The sequence below is a fragment of the Mauremys mutica genome, chromosome 3 (genome assembly GCF_020497125.1).
Source record: "Mauremys mutica isolate MM-2020 ecotype Southern chromosome 3, ASM2049712v1, whole genome shotgun sequence".
Classification (NCBI taxonomy): domain Eukaryota; kingdom Metazoa; phylum Chordata; order Testudines; family Geoemydidae; genus Mauremys; species Mauremys mutica.
The window spans coordinates 133,495,806-133,509,501 of record NC_059074.1 but is presented as its reverse complement, the minus strand read 5'-3'; the positions used below and the strand labels follow the sequence as shown (position 1 = coordinate 133,509,501).

The following is a 13,696-nucleotide window of genomic DNA, read 5'->3' as shown; positions in this document are numbered from 1 at the left end:
AGACATCAGTGGAGTTACAAGAGTATAACAGAGAAAGGTTTGCCTCAGTGCTTTTCCTGGCTTTTATGCAGTAGACTTGAAACATGCGGTCGTAGTAACATCAGAACCTAAATAGACTAGAATTAGCATGCGGAGCTGCAAATCTCTGCTCACCTAATGGGAGGACAAAGTCCCGCATAGTAAAACAGGTTGTTCAAAGTAATACAGTAGGCTGGCTGGAAGAAAGAGGATTATGGTGATGCAACTGTTTTTTTATTTGTGATGCTTTCCTGTTGCTGTATGCAGATTCCAGAAGCTCCCTTTCCCCAGGGCTTCCTCACAATTTCCTGATCTCTTCATTTGTGTAGCAGAAACTTCAGTAGGCTTAAGAGGAAGATCTCCACTAACAAATCTGAATACATTTTAATTCATTAGAAGAACATTACTGTTGCCCTTGTACCTGGTTCTTACAGTGGAAGCCGTCATCAGTATTGCCAACCCCACATGTTCAAAAATCATGAGGTTGGCTTTAAAATCATGAGATTATGTAAAAATAATAGATTTGGTGTTCTTTTTATTTGCCTTCTGCTTTTTGAGCCTTAAGGGGGGAGGGGGAATAGATCAGTGGTTTGAGCATTGGCCTGCTAAACCTAGGGTTGTGACTTTGTGAGTTCAATCCTTGAGGGGGCCACCTAGGGATCTAGGGCAAAATCAGTAGTTGGTCCAGCTAGCAAAGGCAGGGGGCTGGACTCAATGACCTTTCAGGGCCCCTTCCAGTTCTATGAGATAGGTATATCTCCATATAGTTATCTGGGGCAAAAATCTATCTGGGGATTGGTCCTGCCTCAAGCAGGGGGTTGAACTAGATGACCTCCTGAGGTCCCTTCCAACCTTGATATTCTATGATTCTAAGGGTGCATTGGGGTCACATTTTTGAAGCTTTCTGCACAGCCACAAGGGCTAGAACAGGGGTAGGCAACCTATGGCACACGTGCCGAAGGCGGCACGTGAGCTGATTTTCAGTGGCACTCAACACTGCCCAGGTCCTGGCCACCAGTCCAGAGGGCTCTGCATTTTAATTTAATTTTAAATGAAGCTTCTTAAACATTTTAAAAACCTTATTTACTTTACATACAATAGTAGTTTAGTTATATATTATAGACTTATAGAAAGAGACCTAAAAACATTAAAATGTATTACTGGCATGTGAAATCTTAACTTGGAGTGAATAAATGAAGACTCGGCACACCACTTCTGAAAGGTTGCTGACCCCTGGGCTAGAAATTATTTTTGTTTAAAAATGAGGGCTGAAATCATCACATATCCATTTGACTCCAGGAGCTGGGGTTTTAAGGAAAACGATAATTATCACAAGACTCATGACAACATCATGAGAATTGATACCACTGCGTCATTGCTCTCACAGATGTGAGAAGAAGGTCCCTGGTGGTTCTTTTAATGGTACATTTGTTGAATGAAGAGATCTCTTTTCTCTGTCTCTGGGAGATCCCAGCATTTGAGAGGAATTAAATGGGTTGGTGCTTCTCTCCACAATTGGGCCATAGAAGGGAGGACACTCATCTGGTTCTGAAGCCTGAGATGCTAATCACATAGGATATGGTGTGCTGACCACTTCATGTTGTGCTAGAACTCTGGTATGGTACTGTACATTACATGCTGTACATTAAGTTCCATGCCTACCGCCTTTGCAGTCTAAATAAGACATAGGAACACAGGTCAAGGGATGCAGAATGTGGGGATCATAAATTATAAGGATTTGTTTGAAGAGTGGAAGGGTTAGAAGGAGGAAAGAGGATGCTTGGCACTGATGACAATGTGTTTAGTGCGACAGAAGGAAACCACGTGTGGTAGGGAAAGGGAGACGCAGGGATTGGGAAGAGAGTAGGGAGTGAGATGATGTATAGAGCAGGATAACAGAGGTAGCTTGTGGAAAGATTAAGCAGGACCTTCTAGGCGAGGCTGAGGAGCTTGAATAGGATATGGTAAGTGTTGTCCTACTTAATATCTTTTCTCTTAAGTGTTTGCCATTGAAACCTGAGTACAGGCCCAGCAGGTGCTCTCTAAGCACAGGCTATCTTATGTACCAGCAGGGAACAAAGGATTGTATATGGCAGAGCTCTGTAAACAAGTGACAGTCCTCATAACTGAACAAAGACATCAGCAAACCGTGTTAAACCATCAAGCCTTTAAGTCCTTGCTCAAAGAGCTGATTTCCTGTTGCTGTTTAGTATAAGTGAGCCTCCTGCCCTCTTACATTCCACTTACAAGCAGACTCTCAAAATCTGGAGTCACCCTATGTAGTTCACTGGAATAGTGATGGTGCAACCTGGGTTCTAATACTAAATAACCTAAATCAGTTTGCTTTGTGCACTTGGGAGTTTGGCCCAATGAGAAATACTGTGCAGGACAGTGGAGAAAACAGACTGTTTATCCCCTATCTTTCACAGGGTTTCAAAACATGACTTCCTATGAAGTGAGTGCTAGGGTGTAGACTCTGATCTTTCAGATGCTTTAGGTGGAAGACACTGATAGCTAGTGTCCATGCTCAGCTTCTGGAGTGGACAGCAAAATTCTTTCTGGGCAAGCCCAGATAAAACATAAATAGGAGCCATCTTCCACACAGTACTATACATGAACGTGTCGAGCAGAAAGGCTTTCTTGAAGGAGGATTTGACTGTTAGTGTTAACAAGTCCCAAACAACTTAGGTTACCGTTATCACAGAGACCGCCTCGCTCTGTGCCACACTGCACAGCTGAGATCAGGGAAGGTGATTGAGCCGGAGTCCTCTCACAATAAAAGGGAGGGGGCTGCTGGAATTCAGATCCCCCTTGATCTGCTATAGTCTTGCTTTGTTCGCTTTCTGGTCATGCTTTAATCAAGGCCCAGTTTTATTCCTCAGGAGGACTTTGCAGGAGACGGTTGCCCTGGGAAGGGAAGGGATTTTCAATTTTTTTATTTGACACTTTAATTGTCATTTGGAGCATTATGGGAGTGAGGCAGGGGTGGCGGGATGAACCAGTGTTGTTTCTTGCTGTTGATACCGGCTGTAAGGATACCCAGAACAAAGGATGGGCTCCTTTCGAATTGGTCTGATAATTTTTTATCAACTGAAATAAACAACAGTTCCAGAGTAGCAATTGTTGCTGCTACAGCAGCCTGTCCTCTGCTCATGGAGGAATATACATTATAAAGCATTTAAAGCCCAGAGGAGTGATGAGGGCTGCTAATGAAGAGTAAAAAGCAGCTTCTGGAAGTAATAATAATTAGACTAATGCTAAGATGAAGAGCATTTATGCAGAGCAGAGGTGGAGAATACTGAATCTGTGGAGTGGGTGGAAGAGTGTCCTAATGAACGAATAGAATGATCCTGGGAGGTCTAGAATAACAAATGAGACGGAAGATGCAAGAGTTTGATAGTGCAGACTCAGGAAAAAATTAGAGGTTTAGAGGAGAAGGAAATCATGGCTAAAATAAAACTGCCTAGGGAGCCAGGTGGGAGGAAGACCTTGAACATTACCGTACTTTCAGTTGAAAGTAAGGAAATGGAAAAACAGGGGCTAGAAGGAAAGAGAAAGGGAGCATCTCCCCCCCCTCCTTAAAATGAACAATAGCGATTCTTACACGGAATGCTAGCACTGTTCTGAGGAAATGGAAATGTTTTGGAGTGAATTGTCCTAAGGGAAGCACTGAGGAAAGAGGAGGAAGCCACAGAGGTTCTCAACAAAAATTGCAGTCGTGCCTTTTAGTTGCACTAAAATATTTATCCCCTGTTGTGTATTCTTTGCTTGTGTGTTGAAGGACTCTATTCAGAGATGTGGGGGGGTGGGGGGAAGCTGCTTTAGCCTCTTATGATAGTAGAGCTGGTTAGGAATTTTTCATTGAATTGTTTTTCATTGTAAAATGCTGATTAATTGAAACTGAAGCTGTTCCCAAAACAGGGTTGGGTTCGATGAATTTCCCAGCTCAAAAAAATATTTAAAAAAAAAAAAGTTTCCAAATTGTGGAAATGTTCCATCTGACATTTTCAAAATGAAATAGTCCACTTTTCCAAATTGAAATGACTTTTTGTTTAGGGATTTAAGTTAATTAGACCAACAAGAGGTGGGTTTTTTTGTTTGGTTTGGTTTTGTTTTTAAAGAAAAAAGTCTAAATCAAAACAAACCCCTTAGATTTGATCAAAAGGAAATGTTTCAACTGACCCGAAATTAATTTTTTTTGTTCATGAATATTTTCAAAATTTTGACTTGTCCTGGTTTGAGAAATGAAAAAAATTCACTCTCAAATATATTAAGGGGATGGGTAAACTGTTTCCCAGATAGCGCTAGGTGACAGTACTATTGGGTAAGATGTTACAGGGATACGTAACAGAGCAGTAAAAGGAGCTTTATGAGCCTCTTCCTGCTGTTAATTTCTTTGGACCAAATTCTTGTTGACTTTGTTGGGTGTGCACTAGTGTAACTGAGAGCAGAGTTTGGCCACCTCTGTGCATTGTGTGCATCTCTCTTTACTGCATGCTTTACATGATAGACCTGAGTTACCCAATTCTATTATGCAAGCTGCATATGACACTGGCATTGTGGCCCTCTTGAAAGATTGCTCAGTTCAAAGTATCTGACATTTTATACAAAGAGGAAAAAGAACAGTCAGAAAAAATAGGCGAAAGCAGCCAGTCAACTTCGATATATTCTCCTCTTTTCAAAAAAATGAGCATCTCTCCAAAACAATCAAAGCTGCCCTGTTAAATAACATGCATTCCGTACAGAGGAAGTACAGCATGATGGGATTACATGCAGATTCCAACTAAAACAGTCTCAATTGTTGGCTCATAACAAGGAACTAAACTGAAAGAAATTGGAATCTGAAATTTCTTATACGTTATACTATAGAAAACTGGCGAGAAACAGAACATTTCAATGGTGCAGGCAGGCTATTAGTCATCACTGTGCTATATTACAGTGTGAAGGTGGCGGGGGGAGAGGGAGAGAGCACTATGCAGTGCAAGCTGTGCATGTCAAGCAGTAATTGTTTCAGACATAGTCAGATTCTCTGGTCTGCTGAGGCCATTTTAGGCCACACAAGTGTGGAATGTGGCTTTAATGCCACCAGAGATGGCCAGCAAAGAATTTCACCTGTTCATGGGTATTCTCTGTCTCTTGACTAGCTGATTTCTACCCTACTCTTCCCAGTGGGCGGGAGGGGTGTTCCAGGGGCAGGGCCGGTAGGTGAGAGGAGGGGATGGTGTGGTGGAGCAGAGCTCATCTATGTCTGATCCTCAACTGGTATAAGATGGGGGATGTTATGCCAGTGGTGTAAGTTAGAGCTGCTCATAGGTAGCCCTAACTTGCCTCGGAGCTTAGAGGCTTTGGATTAGGTAGCAATAGCCACCTGCCTGCAGCCCCCCATATCCAATCTGCATGAGCAGATGTTTGGTGAATCGAGCCCCTAACCCTTCACCAGTGTGGTGTCCCCTTCCAGAAAGTGCATAAGCACTTACGTGTGGCACTCTCTGTGGTTATGGTTTATGGAAAAATTAACAGTAACATCAGGAAACTTATTGGCCATCTGTAATGTGGTCCCTTTCGTCCTCTGACTCAGCAGTGTCTTTGGAGCTCACCACAGGAAACTCTACAGTCTCATTTTTGGAGATGGGTTAAAACAACATTTTTTTCCCTGCAAAAAATTTAGACAGGAATATTTTCATTTAAAAATATTGTTTACGGAAAATCTTTAAAATAAAATGAAATCTTTAATTAATTTGATTTGGTTTTTTTTTTAAAAAGAAAAAAATGTTCACAATTTCAAATTGTTTCCCCCACTTTTTTTGTGGGGGAGGGGGCACTAAATGCAGTAGAATGAATGGTGGCTACATTTTCATTCCCTTTTTCATCTTTCAGTTGCAACTTTTCAAAGCTTCTCCCAGTTCAGGAAACTGAGAGTGGCAGAAAGAAAAATAAAACACTAACTTTGCCAAGTTGCCTTTTCCAAACACGTATAACTTCAAATGATGACGTTTAGCCATCATCGTAAATTATCCCAATTTATAAAAGTTACTGAGACCTTACAGAAAACCTGGGAAAATATTCTGGGACAAATTGTCTTCTCATTTAAAGACCCGATTGTCCCTGGCTCTTGTACGGGTACATGGTGGGTGGGGAAAATGCAAAGAGCTGAGTAGGATATTGTATAATCTGCATCAATCCAAGAAGACGATTGAGAGGGTTTGTGCCTCAGGAGCTAATTGGGTGCAGAGAGAGAAGTGTGCTGCAATATCCACGAGGATGGTACAGGATAAGTGCTCCTCCTGAGTCACAATATCTCTTGGGGCTCTGAGAGGTGGAGACTGTACGCAGTCCAGCCCTAAATTAGTCCATGAAATTGCACTAGTTACACTGAGAGGAGAATTTTGCTTTCCAAAGGAAGCATAAAATGAATCTCCTCTTTCCCCTCCCATACTCCCTGCTATTTAAGGTAATACTAAATAGTAGCCACTGGTATCGAATAAATACTTTCTATCCTTGAAATATCAGGAGACCAGGCTTCAGCGGCAGCATTGGATCGAATATAGGGCTCCAAATCATGGAATGCAGGCACGAACTGGATACGTGTACTCACTATGCAGCAGCAGCCGCCCAGAGTAGACGGTGGGTCGGCCAGAGGAAGCTGGGCAGGCATGTAAAATAATGCTTACCACAGACTGTTGGAAGAATCTTGGGGAAATGTAGGGCCAGATTATACTCTGTTCACTGATGCAATTCCATTGAAGTTATGTGGTCAGCTACAATAAATATACAGTCTATGGGCCAGTGGAGTTGCACTGGCTGCCACGTCAGAGGAGTTACACATATGAGAGCAGTATTTGATCCATAAACTATCTATTTGCTGTATATGCTTGGTGGTGGGTGAGGGTGTCTTTTGGCTTTGGCCGAACTTCTGTAAACACTTCTATGTCAGAAGAAAGATTTAATGAAATGCTATAAACTCATAATTGTTTGTGTTTTTTCTGAGAACACTATTTGACTTATCCAAATGTCTTCAGAATTACTGATCCAGTTACAAATAAGACTTGTATCAAAGATTTATCCCATCCCCAATCTAGAACGTATTCTATTTTATGTATTTTTTCCTGAATCTTTTTTTTTTTTTAAACCAAGGCAACAGTATGAAAACAGATCTTACCTTTCTAAGGCCCAAATCCTGAAATCCTTACTCAGGTAATCAATGAGAGTTTTGCCTCTGTAAAAACTGGATAAGGACTTGGATTTGGCACTAAGAATTATTCTGTCTTTTTGCTGTTTATTCCCCACCTGAAGTCCTAATCCTCTCTTTGTGACTTCATAATCATTCCCAGAGCACGCAATAGTGATGTCACACCTAAGGGGTTATGACTTCAGATGGGAACTAAACAGGAGGAGCAGATGAACTCTTAAGAAATAAAATTTCTGTTTTCATGCAAATGTCCTTAGTAATAAAGAATGAGGGGAGTGAGAAATACAGAAATTTATGATATAGAAGCAGGACTGTTTGGAAACAGACTTTTTATTGGCTTTCCATTAGGCGCCAGCTGCTTTTTAATGTTTTCATTTCCAAGTTTTATGTATGAAAGCACTAGCTTGTGTAAACAGAAAGGCTGAGAAAGTTATGGGGAGTGTTGTTAATGATGGGTGAACCTCAAAAGACTGGGAGATTTAGATCAGAAAAGGCTTGAGAAGTTTATTCTGCTTATTCAGAGCTTAACCTAAATTTTTTTTTTGTTTAGGCCTCCCTATCATCTCTCTTGTTTCCTAATACCTCCAGCAGTCCCTTCTCTCTCCTTCCAATTATCAACTTTCCAGTAGGCCCTGTCGTCTTCCTTTCCCATGACAATCTCTCATACCCTCCTTAACATTGATAATATGGGCAACAAGTTAATGGTAAGATCTTCTGCAGGAAGTAAAAAGTCTCCTTCCACCTCTGGGGGCACTACTGTTCTCCTGAGGGCAGCACAACTGTCAGGGGATGCCCTAGGATGACTTCCCCTTCAGGAACAAGATCCACTTTGAATGGAGGCCACATCTTCACTCGTTCCTCACCCTGCCAGCATCTCCTCTTTGTGTGAAAAGTGCTGGGATAGACTTCTTCTGCAATCCAGTGGTAGCAGCACCGGCAGCAGGAGGCAGCTGGTCTGGTGGGGCCCCAACATCTCTGGGAGGCGACTCTGCTAGGCCCTACAGTCACAGAATTATAGTATGTTAAAGACACAGGAGTTTGCCGAGTTCAGCCTGGCTACCAAACAAGCTCCGGTATTCTTTCCTGTTAAATATCTGTGTTGCTATATCTGTTTAGTAGCAACCAGTATTGCCATTTATTGTGGCCTTCCCTCAGAGTTGCCATCTCTTGGATAAAGTGCAAGACAATGTACTGTAGGGAACAATCCTGCCCTTACAGATGGATGGACTAGATGGGACCTAACAGGTCTTTTCCATTTCTAATTGCTACAGTTGTATGATTCTGCTTGAAAGCTCTTTACTAAATGCTCTTTTCCCTGTGTTCTTATTTTTATATTCCGTGTGCCTGAAGTCCGGGGGCCTGAGACTTAGGGTAGCTAATTTTGGTTGGATGTATTCCTGAAGATTTCATCACATGACATAATCTTTAATTCCTGTAGACTCTAGGCCAATCCTGGAGAGTTGGCAACCCTACCACTATTTCCACTGAAATGGCAAAACTCCTGTTCACTTCAGTGAGAGCAAGATCAGGCCCAAGGGACCATTAGTTCAAAGGTCACTGTATATCTATTCTTACTGCACCTTGATCATAACATACTATTTTACCTTCCTTTCTTCAGTGACCATAGTTGTGGTTTGTGCAGATTTCTGCAGATGTGAATAGTTCCGGCCCAGTTAGCTTTTTTGTGGCCTCCTCTGGACTTTTCTTTTTCCCTGGTATCTTCTGTAGTATTGTGTTGAACACAGAGGCCAAAATCTTGACCTTGCTTTCCAGGCCCTACACAACTCTGCTTCTTCCTCCATATCAGATCTGGTCTCTCAGAATGTCCCCCAGACTCCTCTTGTGTTCCAGCCAATGAAGCCAACCTCAATGTGTTGTTTGTCCACAGTCACCTTTGTGCCTTTTTTCATGCAACTCCTTAAGCACAGGAGGGCCTCCCAGTTCTGGTCTGTCAAACCGCTTCATTCAGATCCCTCTTTAAGAGTCACATTTTCCCTGAAACTGACAGGAAATGAGTTAATAATTATTTTTATATTTAAACAAATTTGAAAGTCAAGATGGGCATGTGCCAAAACTAAGCAACAGCATGTTCATAATGCTCTATCCTTCCTCATGTCATGCCCTGGATACTGTTTACCTTTGCTCATTGGGCCCAAGCCTTGGGTTTGGTCACACACTGCTCAGCACAGGACTCTTAAGTGTGGGAATACCTCCTTTTCAGAAATTCTAGGGCTGGACAGAGATGGTTTATCTCCCAGCACAAGTTGGAGCAGTCTCAGAGTAGCTGTTTAGGAGGGAAAAGAGAGATTTTGTTTCTTAATGTCCCGTGATTATGGAACTGACTTTCTTCTCATATATGTTGTCAAGTGTGGTTTGAACCAAGTGTTCTCAGATTTATTTTTCTTTGCCTTTTATCTGTTTAAAGTAATTACTGCCAAATGAAGGGCTCCCAGAAGTTTACACAGAAGGTGTTAGATAAGTGTAAATGGCAAAGAGGTAGGTTCAGTGGTGAGATCTAATGTATAAGGAAGAATGAACTTTCTGTATATGTAAAACTCCCAGAGATCCTGCATTATTTACTAACCAAGGGCTTGATCTTGCTCCCATTTAAGTCAATGGGAAAAACTTTTTGTTAGCTTAGGCCAGGGATAGGCAACCTATGGCACACGTGCCGAAGGCAGCACACAAGCTGATTTTCAGTGGCACTCACACTGCCCGGATCCTGGCCACTGGTCCGGGGGCTCTGCATTTTAATTTAATTTTAAACTAAGCTTCTTAAACATTTTAAAAACCTTATTTACTTTACATACAACAATAGTTTAGTTATATATTATAGACTTCTAGAAAGAGACCTTCTAAAAATGTTAAAATGTATTACTGGCATGCGAAACCTTAAATCAGAGTGAATAAATGAAGACTCGGCACACCACTTCTGAAAGGTTGCTGATCGCTGGCATAGGCTGAAATAGTTCCAAAACCCAACTATGACAAGGTAGCTCATAAACACACAACTTGTGACACATCTCCCAATCTGTGGTTTACTTCATTCATGCTACAAAATTTCACATTAATTCTTCTACCCTCCAACTTCCTTTTGTAGGCCTTAGTTCTGTCCACCTAATCTCGTCAAATATTAAGGCCAAGATCTTAAAAAGCATCTGATTAGTTTGGGTGCCTCCATTTTTGGGTGCCCAACTTGAGAGAGACAAAAGAGTAGTGAGTGTTCCAAAACTGAGACACTTCTGAAAATCTTGGTCTATGTTGCCAGGATATAATGTAGCCTGTAAATAGTGTAGTTCTTCTCTGAGGCCACATCCTCAGCTGGTGTAAATGAGTGTAGCTCTACTGAATTTAGGCTTTAGAATTCCCAGCTTTCTCTGACACCAATCACTGATCTGTATCTCAGTCCTTATTAGGCTTATATTCTAAACCTTTCATGTTGTGTCACTATACACTACACTTCTATTTTTTATTTTACTATGTGGTGTTTTAGGATGCGTGTCATGAATGGCATTATACAAATTCTTATAGTGTTTCTTTTTTGTTTGACAGTTAGCCCTTTTAGAGAGAGAACACATGGCACCTTGTTTCCAAAAATAGTCACTGAAACTGAGCTACCACATGAATGTTCAATCAGATAATTGCATACACAAAGTAGACAATATCTCAAACCTGTACCTGTGTGTGAGACACAGACCCTTTGAACTTGCAGTTACCCATTTTGCATGACTATTTTTGTGAAAGTAATATTCTGTTTGTTCATAGAATCATAGGGTTGGAAGGGACCATAAGGGTCATCTAGTCTAACCCCCTACCAAGATGCAGGATTTGTTGTGTCTAAACCATGTACAAGAATATTTTGTATCTCACCTGTCTAGTTTTGACAATGTGACTGCTGATGACAGCTAAGATAATGAGAGAATTTTTCTTCATGAGAACAGTTAGATTTACTCATAAAGTCTTGAAAATGACTTCTCCTTTCTGAGCATTCCTTTCCTCTCTCCTCCCATTCAAAATTTATTTATTTTTAAGCTGTTGTAGGAGGACAACTGACACTGATTGGTATGCAAACTCTAAGTGCCACCTTTAGAAGGTTCTTAAAAACCCATAATGAGTAATCTGTATATTTCTGAAAGGACTCCAAGGAGGGGGCTGCAGTTTCACTTGAGATCTGTTGACAAAATAAGTGTCAATTCATGACAAACCAACTGCCAAAAATAACCACACCAGCTATTGGAAACAATTGGAGAACACTGACAGTACATCCTTTCTTAGGTATTGAAGATAATACGCTGAGTATGGAGCCCCTAATTGGTAAACTTACTTTTTTTTTTAATCTCAATTTGGAGGGATAATCAGAAACTATATTTTACGGGATTACTTGTACATTATTTTTCTTGCCCACAGCTAGTCATTGTTATACATAAACATAGTTCTATAGTGTTTCTGGCAGAGGTATACTGTAGGCAGTTGTTGAAAAAATTATTTTTCTTATTTTGTCTAATAACTTGATGTTCTTTGTGTAATGTGGGCATCTGAGAGCTAGTATCTGGATTGAGACCATTTCACATAGGCCACCAAATAGCCAACAAAATGGAACAAGTTTTGGTCACTACCAGCCTGGGATACATATTTTGCTGACCTAAAGATAAAAAATTCTCTCATTATCAGTCGCCTCTCCGCACAAAAGAAAAAGTTGCTGAGTGTTTATAAAATTTCTCCTCTAAAGTAGGCAGTACAATTCCATGCCAATGTGCTGAGTCTGCAAATGAAAGAAGACTGAGAATGTATCATGCTCTTTTTGTCTTTCCCTGTCATGCATGTCTACTTTGATCCACACAAAAAGGAGTTCTAAAAAATGTGATTGATTATTTCATGGAGAGGAATCCAACCTAAAGACAGGGCGAGCAGAGAAACATGGGGAGCAAAAACCCGACCAAGTAACTCCACTAGTGCCTGATCCAATGCTCATTGAAGTCAACGGAAAGACTCCAACTGATGTTAGTGGGCTTTGGCTCAAGCTCCTGGGATCCCCTTTCTTGTAACTAAGTTGTACCTCTCACAGTATTGTTCCCATCCAAATACATACTCAGCTCTTTTGAAAATGTCTGGAATTGTTGCCTTAGGTAGTTGGTAGATGACAGTGGCATCATTTGTGACATTGACTTCATTGTGAGGGGAATCCATGGCAGAGATGGCTATGTTCTGTTTCAATAGCTGTTTACAAACTGAAACATTTAATTCTATCTTTTGCTTCAGACCATGTGGTGATTATGTGCAAGGGTCAGGAAGGGATTCTTCTTTCTCCCATGTATCTGACACTACACAGTGAATTGTGTTCTGCCTTTCTCTGAAACATTACTTTTGGTCAGTGCTGTGGCAATATTGGATGCCACTCTAGATGGGCCAATGTTAAATCATTCATTGTAATACTAGACAGTAAAGTTATTTTTGATTGTAAAGCTAATATTAAAGTAGGTGAGGGGCAGGCTTAACATCTGATGCTGAGCCCCTCAATAATGGCGTCAGGTTATTGTTATCGGTTGGTGACAATTCTCAGCTTGAGGCTCAGATGTTAATACAAGGCAGTTCCCAGTTTGTATAGTTAGGGCTAGTCTACACTTACCGTCCGGGTCGACGCGGTGAGTTCGACTTCTCGGAGTTCGAACTATCGCGTCTGATCTAGACGCGATAGTTCGAACTCCGGAAGCGCCGCGGTCGACTCCGGTACTCCACCACTGCAAACGGCGGTGGTGGAGTCGACGGGGGAGCCGCGGAGTTCGACCCCGCCGCGTCTGGACGGGTGAGTAGTTCGAATTAGGGTACTTCGAATTCAGCTACGCTATTCACGTAGCTGAATTTGCGTACTCTAATTCGAACCCCCTTTTTAGTGTAGACCAGGCCTCAGTGTCAGTCTTTCTCAAATGTGTAACCTTTTGGTATACCAAGATGAGCAAAATAGGAATAAAACCTTTCCTTAAGGGTAGACAACCTGCAGGGTCACTTGGAAGCACTGTTATTGGTGAATATTTATGCTTTATTGGTTATGAGTGTCCCAAATTCTTATTGTACCATATTGTTGTTTGACCAAAGACTTGTCCTGCTGTAGACTTAGTCCTGCTGTAGAGTTCTTTGATTTAGGAAGGTTCCCCTTGCGATATGCATTTCATGAATATGAACAGCAGTTGTCAGAATGGTCTAGATTCATAAAGACACTTTGGCGTTGTGATGCTCAGCACCCGATCACCTAACTTTTAGGCTCTTAGAAAAATCACATGAACAACACTGCGATTCACAAAACCCGAGTTAGGTGCCAAGGCTCCCTATACAACGAATGGGGAGAGGGAGGTGTCTAAGAATGGGAGTCACAAAAACCAGAACGCGAGGAGAGGAACTGCCTAAACTGACCAATGGGAGATGCCAGCGAGAACGTTGTGTGTTAAGCCCCCCTCTCCCCCCCCCACACATTGAGATAGTTGCCTAAGACCA

General features: G+C 41.5%; 1 long non-coding RNA gene across 1 annotated transcript in view; it reads right to left on the bottom strand.

The window, feature by feature from the left end:
- Window positions 1-7,101: 7,101 nt before the first annotated feature.
- Window positions 7,102-13,696, bottom strand: part of LOC123367198 — a 50,182-nt gene continuing 43,587 nt past the window's right edge. Inside the window, exon 3 of the long non-coding RNA XR_006578350.1 lies at window positions 7,102-9,208. This is a non-coding gene — a long non-coding RNA (uncharacterized LOC123367198). The remainder of the gene's footprint in view (window positions 9,209-13,696) is intronic.